Here is an 11,330-nt window from a genome sequence, read left to right on the forward strand (position 1 = left end):
TTTCCAAGGAGCACCTGGTGGATTTGAACTGCTCACCTTTTTGGTTAGCAGCCATAGCTCTTAACCACTGTGCCATCAGGGTTTCCAACAGATAGAACACTATTTATATATTACACCTTTTCCCTCTTTCAGCAAATTCTGGTTGTGCAGTAAATCTAAATCGGCAGGCTCTGAAAGAGTATTTTTCATACCGGTAGCTTCAAATTACATTGCTAATTACCTGACGTTGTTTTTGACATTATTTTGTTCCCATACAGCTTTTAACAAGAGTAAGTACAGCACGACCTTCCTAACTAAGCCCAGACTTCCTAACTAGCCCTCTAAAATTTGGCTCATTAAATCTGGATGATGCCTTTTTGGCCTCATTTCTATACTGACTGCTCAAGGCTGGTTAATTCCTGTGAAGTTATCTATAATCTGGCCTTCTAGCTGAACTCTTGTGACCCAATTTTCTATGACTTTTACTTCTGAGTTACCAACTACCTAGACCTCACCAGTTAGGAGTACGGTGTTTGACAACTATCAAGTCTGGAAAATCATCTTTGAGCTTCAGTTTTTGTTCTTTTTTTTCTGTAAAATATTATAGATTTCTTTCGAAAATTGAGCATCATGATATACATGAAAGGAGTCCCTGGGTAGCCCAAATGGCTAAGTGCTAGACTACTAACCAAAAAGTTGGCAGTTCAAACCCACCCAGAGGTACCTCAGAAGACAGTCCTGGCAATCTGCTTCCAGAAGGTCGCAGCCTTGAAAACCCTATGAAGCATTCTTTTCTGCACACATTGGGTTGCCATGAGTCATAGTCAACAGCAACTAACAACAACAATGTAGGTAAAACACCTAATGCCTGGCATATAATACTAAATGAATATAAATTAGTATTTTTATTATTATCCTCTGTAATGCCAGGTATTTTACTAAGCTTGTACTGTCTTTCCACTAATGCATGTTGTTTGACTAAATTGCTAATTTCAGGAGTGTTTATAAAACTTACTTTTCTTTCTAGGTGTTACAGGAAAAAAATCAACAAATGTAATTAGAGATTTAAATGTTCATTGCTAGCTTATGTTAGAAACTCTCTGGCTAACTGTAGGAAAATGATCTACCAGCTGGGCTCTTGTATCTTCACTAGCCCGATGAGAGGCATACACATGAGCCTAAAGATCTTGTATTGCTCCATCTTCCAATATGTTTTCATTAGATCACCCACAGTTCCATAATTCAATGGATGTCTTAACTCAATAGCTTTCGCCTTGCTAGATGCTCCCCTCTGGCACTCTCCTTCCCCGACCCTCACTCACACAACCCATAATCATCTTTGTTACATCAATGAAAGGATGGCACTTTGGGTGGGAGTATATTCAAAGTAAAATATTTTTTTCCAAACTCTGTGATTATTTTTTATTCCTTTAAAATCACATTCAAACATAGTTGAAAAGTTGGCTGCAATTTTTTTCCTTGATACTTACAAAAGGAAAAATGGTGTGCCCTTTCTCCCAGTAATGTTCTAAGACCGGGATGACATGGTTCTTAAGGTGTGTCTACAGGAGGAGGATGGAGTAAGGTTTTATAATCCTAGAGGAGGGGAACAGAGGATATTTAAAATAAGGAGGTGAAGAATACACTTAGAGGCAGTATCTGTAATTTCTGTCAAAATCTTACGACTTAACTAAGCTGTTTAGTTATGTTCTCTAATACTTTACTATATTTGATCTTATCACTAAGACCATCATACACTTCTGAGGCCAAATTGTGTTCCCATAGCCTGGTATTTCCTTCAAAAGCTAACAAAGAGGTGAGCTTCTTAAAGAAGTTCAGTAAGCATTGTGCTCTTTCAAACTCTATCCATATGGCATCAAACTGACAAGAGCCACTAGAAAGATTAGATAGAAAACTAAGGGAGCAGTGAATTTATGTTAACTGAGGAGGAGAAACTCAGAAAAGAGGGTGAAAATGGTCACACAACTTGAAGAATGTAATCAATGCCATTGAATTGTACATGTAAAAACTGTTGAATTGGAGTATGTTGTGCTCAGAACAACAACAAAGTATTGGCTGGCTAATCTCCCTGGAAAATAGTGGCATATTTTCAAGACTTCCAACTCCTTATCTTGGACTCCAAACCATAGCACTCTTTAGAAAATAATTTCTATGGTGAGGACTGAGCCCAAGAATTTGGGCCTTAGCCTTTATCTCTTCTTCATGTCTTTTCCTGGAAGGCAGTAGATGTCAAAAAGAACAGAATAGTTAGTAACCACAATTCTAATTGTTTGCAATAAAGTTTCTAATAATTGTGCACTGAATCATTAATAGGAAATTAAAGTTCTTAATTTGATCACATGAAAGGCTAGATTTAGAAATGACCTCACATGTCTCCTAGGACTCAGAGGGTCTCCTATAAATAAAATAATTTATCCTTTAAGATAGGTCAAGAGTTTCAAAAGGATGAAAACAGAGAGGCATGTTTAAAGTCTTTGGTCATGTGGGGTGCTATCTACCAGTTCCTACCGAACCAGCTGACGTGCCTACTAGAGTGCCAGAAACCAAAACCAAATCAAGCCCATTGCCATACCGTGGATTCCGACTCATAGCTGCCCCATAGGGCAGAGCAGAACTGCCCCATAGGGTTTCCAAGGAGCGCCTGGTGAATTCCAACTATGGGCCTTTTGGTGAGCAGCCTGGGCTCTTAACCACTACACCACCGTGGCTCTCATTACTGAAGAATTGGAGAATATAAATGTAATTGAGTACTAAGTTTGTGACAGAAGCTTTCCTCATCCTCAGCGATCTTTCTCTCCCGTCTCCACCCCACCTTCCCGGCTCTGGCCATTTCGTTTCCCAGTCTAATCCTTACTCGGGTTCCAGAACACAGACCTTCGTGCTGCAGGGCCAGAGCCCCGAGACTCCCTGCTGCCCACCGCTCCTGCGGCGATTGTAAAACTCCCCACCTGGCCACGTGGAGCGACGTCACAGGCCTTTGTGCCCTCAGCGCTGTCATCCCTTACGTGGAGTCATTCTGCCACTTCCCCATCTCTCTCCAGGACTGCGCCGAGAAAATCCCACGTGAATTACCTTGTGAAAAATAAACCCAAAATCCATTGCAGTAGAGTCGATTTCGACTCATAGCGACCTGAAGTTCTGCTCTTCTCTCAGTACCGCTAATTTTGGTGAGGAAGGTCAGCTTGGACATTTAGGCAGTGTCTTCTAAAAAAAAAAAAAAAAACATTGCTGTTATGGAGTCGATTCTGACTTATAGCTACTATATAGGACAGGGTAGAACAGCTCGATAGGGTTTTCAAGGATTCGAACTGCTGACCTTTTGGTTTCCAGTCGTAGCTCACCGTAGCTCTTAACCGCTGGCTGGGAGGAGTTAGATAATATCAGGATTCAGAAGGAAAAAGAAGGTATCCCCTTTCAGACAAAATTGCCCGAATTGGTGTGGTTTAGAATTTGAAAAGTCCACCAATGCTTTAGTTTGAAGGGCAACTGCCAGTGTGGTGCCAACAACACAAGAGTCACATAAAGTAGGCAGTTGTAGGCTTTCTCATAAAAAAACTTTTGTTCCTTCCCCTTTCCATCTCTTCAACAGTTCTGTGGTCAGGGAATTCAAGGAACAACTCTTCAAGGAAAATACCCAGAATCCAATCTGAGAGACTTCAAGTTCAGTAGGTTTATCAGGCATTGGCTGATGATGTGTGGGCCTTTTCCTCAGTGGGCAGATGAATAATAGATGCCTTTTCTTCCAGATTTAATGGAACGAATTAACTAATTATCTAGAGGAAAGATAAGGTCAAAAAATGTCAAACCAAAGATTAACATCCATCACTAGTTAGCTTCCGGCACTCCATGCAAAAAAAAAAAAAAGAGACTTGAAATTTCTCCTTCCAACCATTGTACTCAGGCACAACTGCAACTATGACAAATTGCCACCTTTCATGGTACCAAGTGTAATTTTCTCTTTGCAATGTTATAATTCCAAGTGACCAGTGCACAGCCATTGTTTTAGCCCTCTTTTGCTGCTTATTTCAGTTCATGCACCACTGATTAAAAAAATCTTCAAGTTTAGAAGTCATCCTAGGCTGCTTTACTCTCATGGCTTTACTCCACGTTCAGTCAAAGGTCATTCCTGACAGTTTGTCTTTCTAAATCCTTATGGAATCTATCCCCTGGTCTCTCTCTTTCTCTCTGTGCTATATACATGTTTTTGCCATCTCTTGCCTAAGTTATTGATTCAACTTTTCAAATCCACAAAATCTCTGCCCACCTTTTGATAACTAGAATGGCATAGTACATATTTTTTTCTTTTTCTAGTGTAAAATAAGTCATTCTTACTTTTGTAAAGTGGTCTATAATCATTTACTGTCAATATTTTACTTTTCACTCTTGGAAACACCATAGCTGTAATTATTACTTGTTCTCATCCTCATGTAGATGATATCAGAATCAGAGAAACTTGAGTGCTGTACTGATATTGTCAGTGAACAGGTATTTGAGGAGTTAACTATGTCTCTTTTGGATATTGTTCTATCTTCAAAGCCTAGCACAAAATCAATTACGTACGTAACAATTGGTAAATATTCGCTTAGTAACCTGATCTAAATTCTTAGGTAATACAGAGAAAAGGACCTCTTTCCTCTAAGAGTTATAGTATTGTGAGAGACATATATATATGAATAAGTAAACAACTTTATCAGATAGTGCTATTTAGCACTAAGTTGGTGGAACAGATAGCATGAGCATTATGTTGGAGTTTTGTGACTTGATACAGTTTAGGGTAGAAAGTACATAGTGGGATGACATTGGAACTGGCTTTGAATAAATGTGTGTGATTTGATTAGGAAGCAAAATGGGTTTGGCATACTAGATTGGAAGAGTAGAAACAGAAATCAATATATCACAAGATATATTCAAGTCAGAAGGATAGGCTGATGAGAAAGTAAGGGAAGCTTTGTATAGAAGTTAAAGGAGACTTCCTTCCCCACATAATGCAGGAAAGTTATTTCATTGACGTTTTAAAGGGTTAGGAAATTATATGATCAAAATACAGTATTATTTTATGAAAGCTACCTGACAGCATGTGCAGGCTGATTTCTAGAGCTGAGCAATAGATGGTAGGAAATATAAGAGCCTGGTGCCCATTTCCTAGATTAATTCCAGAGCAGTACAGGTAGAACAAAAGGGTGAGATGTGAAGAGATAAAAACAGTTTTGATGATGGATTTGATATGAAGGGCAAACCTGGGATATAAGCTTGGAGGTTTTGAGCCTGTATGTGTCGGACAGTGCATAGAAAGCACATCTCCATTACTGTTGAGAACAGGGCTGGAACTTCTAACTACTCATGCAAAATCAATCATTAGCAGTATGCTGAGGTGAGAGGAGCAGCGTTGAATATGGTTGAGGATTTGGAGGGCTGGGCTGTAATCTCTACTTTCACTAATGAACTGCGTGACCCAGGAGAAGTCAACTTCCATAGGAATGGAGTAACTGCCATAGGAACAGAGCTTAGTGCTTTTGAATTTGAAATGAAAGATTTGTGCTAAATGATCATTGATGTCTCCTCAACTTCAAAACAGCAAATTTGCATATAGAGTGGTTGCACTGAAGAGCAAAATTCTGCACGTTTATCTTATTCTAAGTAGAAACTCAAAATCTCTCAAAATTATGTGCCCACATCTATTATGGCAAAACATATATATTTCTTTCAATTACAGTATTTAGGTTTAACCCTTGTTCCGTGGCTTGTGATCGGATTTTTATTACGTTCCCATAACTTTAACACAATTCCCTCTCTAGACTTTGGCCCAGGATTTTTTTTTTTTTTAACTATTTTATTGTGTTTTAGGTGAAGGTTTACATAGCAGTTTAGTTTCCCATTCAACAATTTCTATACAAGTTGTTCAGTGACATTGGTTACATTCTTTTCAACGTGTGAACATTCTCATTATTCCGTTTGCTCTTTGCTTTGTAGCTTCAGATTTTTTCATATATATTCTTGTCCTTCATTTCTAATTCATTTCCTTTTGAAGGCAAATACCTGAATCAGAAGATCATCCAGCCAAATAGCAGAAGATTCCCAGAAAAGCTGGAGCCCTCAGACTTGCGAATGCTGAACATAAACAATAACTATGGTGCGTATCTGGGTACTTAGCTTAAGAAATTTTACTTTCTGAAATAAGAAAACTAAATCATCAAAGATGCTTTCTCTCTCTCAGTTTAGAAATTTTGTTCTTTCTACAGGTTTGCGAACTCCTTCAGTTGAAGACTACTTTTATTTCTATGTCTGCATGTAACATCTCAGTCCTGAATCTGGAAACAAGTTTCCGTTTTCATTCCTGTTTGCACATGATCTATACTACCTGAGCTGTGCCTCTTCTAATCGCAGTAAATGTTATAACCTTCCCCCCACTTTGTTCAAAACAATTGTTAAAAGGTTTCCTTTCCTTCCTCATTATACTCAATTTACTGTCATGTAAATTAAATTGTATTTCCGAAATTTCCTTTATCTGCTGGTAGTGATATTCACTTAATCATATTGAATTACTGGAAGAGAGTAGGCCAGGCACTTTACTTGTGTTTGATCAAATTCTCTACTTTTTCCTGGGATGATTCAACTCAAGTTTGTTTTTTCATTTCTAATCATGCTCGCATGCATGCCATGTATCTCTCAGGATCCAGAAGGATAATTTAAAAAACATCAGTGCTTGCCTGAAACCATAAACGCCTTCCTTAATTTGCCCTAAGTGGTAGTGTATGATTTGAACTTTCTAATATCTTCAGCATCGCCTGACAGACACCACTCTGTCACAGTTCTGGAGCCTCCAAATGCACTGGCCTTCATTGTGCCAAGCAAGTTCCTTTTTTAAAACACTTCTCACTTGCTGTTTGTAATTATAGATAGAAAGACAAATAGATAAAACCCAAACCCATTGCTGTTGAGTCGATTCCGTCTCATAGCGACCCTACAGGACAAAGTAGAACTACCCTATAGGTTTTCCAAGGAGTGCCTGGTGGATTTGAACTGCTGACCTTTTGGTTAGCTGCTGTAGCTCTGAACCACTAGATAGATAGATATTTTGGTTTTAATTTGCAGAATATCTTCCTTTTTCTCTAGATGCTAAAATTTATGAAGGTAAGGCCCACATGCTTTGTTCACTACTCTGTATCAACAGGTGTTACAACTGAATTAAAGCAGGTTTCTCCCTATAATTTGTTAAACATAGTGAGATATTCTGATCCCATGTATCCTAAAATATCTATGATAGCAGTTACCACAAATTAATAGTCTAACTAATAATTTGTAGTATAACAGAATTAACTATAACCCCCAAATTTGAAGGACATTCTTACTGTGCAATTATTTTTGGCTAAATTATTTGAATGTAACCTGTAGATGTTATCATTGTTTAAACCAAAATACTTCAGAATGAATCTTTTAATTACAAAAATATTCTCCTATGCAACCACAATGCCATTGAAACACCTAAAAGAAGTAACATTACTTTTCTATTATTGTAACCGGTTTATAAATTTCTCTATTTGTTCTCAACTGTTGTCGTCGCATGCCATCAAGTCGATTCTGTCTCCAAGAGACCCTATATGAAAAGGTAGAACTGCCCCATAGGGTTTCAAAAGCTGTAATCTTTACGGAAGCAGATCGCCAAATTTTTCTCCTTTGGAATGGCTGGTGGGTTCAAAACCACCGACCTTCTGGTTAGCAGCCCAGCACTTAACCACTGTACCACCAGGGCTCCTTTGTTCTAATCTAGGTTCATTCTTTTTATATCTCTTTCATCTTTTTAAATCTAGACCAGTCCTCCATTTTTTTCCATGACTTGATTTTTTGAAGAGTCCATTCAAGTTTTCTGTAGAATGCTCCAACTTCTTTTTTTCTGATAATTTCCACATGAAATTGGAATTGTTTAACAAGTCTCTATTCTTTATATTTCTTAAAACTAGAGGTGTAATTAGAGTCAAGATATTTTTTGGCTAGAATAGGTGTTATTATGTCTACAAAATTTCTTCTCATAGATAAATCTAGTTTTTTTAAATCCATTCTTCCTTTCCAAAATATTTTTTGAGCACTGAATATGTATAACCTGTGTATATAGCATCTTTCACAGTGGAATGAACAAAAGACGTGATTCTAACTTCAGGATTCTTAGTTTAGTGGAAAAAACAGAACTAAACAAGTCTGTCAAGATTATAACAAAAATACCCTGAGTTTGGATTTGACTAAGCCTTACACCTCCGTTGTTTATCAGCTAGCCCAACTTAATCCCTCTTCTAGTCAATAGCCTCTGAATTGGTCTCCTGCTTCTACCCTTGCCCGCCTACAATATAGATCTCATCATGCCACTCTGCTCTTCAAAATACGCTACTGGCTTACCACCTAACGTATAATGATATTCCAATTCTTTACCTCTTCTAGAAAAGCATCATGTGATCTTGGTTTCTGCCTGACTCTGTGACTTATTCTCAAAATTCTCATTGCCTTGTTCACTTTGCTCCAGCCACACTGGACTTACTGCCATTCTTCAAACATGCCAAATTTATTTCTACTGCAATAATTTGGTACTCAGTATTATCAATGCCTAAAAGACTTTCCCATTAGATCATCTTATTAGGTCCCTTGCTCTTGCTGTGTTCTTGATCCAATATCACGATCTGAGAGAGAATTTACCTGACTATCCTATTTAAATTAGCATTTCTCCTCCCAGTCAATTCCCTTTATTCTCTTATCTTGCCCATTTCAGTTCATAGGACTTAACATTTCCTGACATGATGTTAAATAACCAAGCCAAACCAAACCAAATTCATTGGTTTCGAGTGGATTGCAACTCAAAATGACCAGAACAGAACTGCGCCAAGGCTGTAAATCTTTATGAATGCAGACTACCACATATTTCTTCCGCTGGTGGGTTTAAACTGGGAGTAAAGCAGCCAAATGCTTTAATCACTGTGCCACCAGGGCTTCTCATGTTAAATATTTACCTGTAAAATAGTTTTTCTTTCTTCCCTACAACTCCATCAGGTTGGGAACTCTTGTGTGCCTTATCCATCACTTTATTTTAAAGTGATCAAATACCTGATTCCTAATTATCTTCCATAAATGTTTATTAAATGCAGGAACGAATGAAAAAAATTAAAAAATTAAATGCATTATTTCATATTGTGATGATTACTATGAAGGGAAATTGCAGGAAACTTGAAAGTGGGGGGCATTTCTTTACGTGTTTACTCAAAGGGAATTCTTAGATAAAATGGCATTTATCCTGAGACCAAAATAATGTGAAGGAACTATTCCAGAAAAAAATAGAATGATGACTCTTATAGACAGAGTTAACAGCAAACGCAAATGTCCTGAGGTGTGAAAAATATTGAGGTTGAGAAAATTTAATGAAATTATAGTACTTGGAATATAAGGAATAAATAAGAGTGGTATGAGATGAGATTGCAGAGAAAAGTATAATAAAAAAGATCATTCAACTTCTTGCAGATCAGTTTAAAGAATTTGGATATTATCCTAAGTAGTTGATTGGCCCTTTGAAAGGTTTTGAATGGAGATCAATCAGAAATCAATCATTTTAGGGATAAGAGGGGAAGAACATGCTTGGCATTTTTCAAGCTGAAAGTACCAAAGAAAAAATTCAAGCCTTAAATTGCAATATTGTAGGGTTCTACGGGCAAATAGGAAACCCTGGTGGCATAGTGGTTAAGAACTACAGCTGCTAACCAAACGGTTGGCAGTTCGAATCCACCAGGCACTCCTTGGAAACCCTATGGGGCAGTTCTACTCCCTCCTTTAGGGTCACTACAAGTCAGAATCAACTCAACGGCAATGGGCTTTTTTTTTTTTTTTTTGTATGGGCAAATAATTGAATGACGCTGGAAGCATTAAAAGAAGATGGAAAGATACATAGAGTCACTGTACCAAAAAAATTGGTCAAAGTTCAGTCATTTCAGGAGGTAGCATATGATTAAGAACCAATGGTACTGAATCAAGAAGTCCAAACTGCACAGAAGACATTGTCAAAAAACAAGCCTTCAGGAATTGACAGGTTATCAATTGAGATGTTTCAACAAATGGATGCAACACTGGAAGTGCTCACTTGTCTATGCCAAGAAATTTGGAAGACAGGTTCCTGGCCAACTGAGTGGAAGTGATCCATATTTATGCCCATTCCAAAGAAAGGTGATCCAAAGGAATGCAGAAATTACAGAATGATATCATTAATATCCCATGCAAGTAAAATTATGCTGAAGATAATTAAGAAATAATTGCAGCAGCACATCAGCAGAGAACTGCCACAAATTGAAGCTGGATTCAGAAGAGGACATGGAATGAGCGATATCATTGCTGATGTCAGATGCATCTTGGCTGAAAGCAGAGAAAGATGTTTACCTATGTTTTAGTGACTATGCAAAGGCATTCGACTGTGTGGATCATAACAAATTATGGATAACATTGTGAAGAGTGGGAATTCTAGAACAGTTAATTGTGCTCATGAGGAACAGGTACATAGGTGAAGAGACAGTTGTTTGAGCAGAACAAGGGGATACTGCATGGTTTAAAATCAGGAAAGGTGTATGTCAGGGTCGTATCCTTTCACTATACTTATTCAATCTGTATACTGAGCAAATAATCGGAGAAGCTAGAATATATGAAGAAGAACATGGCATCAGGATTGGAGGAAGATTCATCAACAACCTGCAGTATACAGATGACACAACCTTGCTTGCTGAAGGTGAAGAGGACTTGAAGCACTTACTGATAAAAATCAGACTACAGCCATCAGTATGGATTGCACCTTAACAAAAGAAAAATCCTCACAACTGGACAAATAAGCAACATCATGATAATGGAGAAAAGATTGAAGTTGTCAAGGATTTCACTTTACATGAATCCACAATCAACGCCCAAGGAAGCAATGGTCAAGAAATTAAACGATGCATTGCACTGGGCAAATCTGCTGCAAAAGACCTGTTTAATGTGTTAAAAGCAAAGATTTCACCTTGAGGATTAAGGTGCGCCTGACACAAGCCATGCTATTTTCAATTGCCTTATATGCATGCAAAAGCTGGACAATGAATAAGGAAGACTGAAGAAGAATTGATGCCTTTGAATTATGGTATTGGTGAAGAATATTGAATATACCATGACTTCCAGAAGAACAAAGAAATCTGTCTTGGTAGAAGTACAACCAGAATGCTCTTTAGAAGTGAGAATGGCAAGACTTCATCTCATGTACTTTGAATGTGTTATCAGAAGGTTTCAGTCCGTGGAATAGGACATCATGCTTGGTAAAGTAAAGGGTCAGTGAAAAAAAG

Source organism: Elephas maximus, chromosome 1 (genome assembly GCF_024166365.1).
Source record: "Elephas maximus indicus isolate mEleMax1 chromosome 1, mEleMax1 primary haplotype, whole genome shotgun sequence".
Lineage (NCBI taxonomy): Eukaryota > Metazoa > Chordata > Mammalia > Proboscidea > Elephantidae > Elephas > Elephas maximus.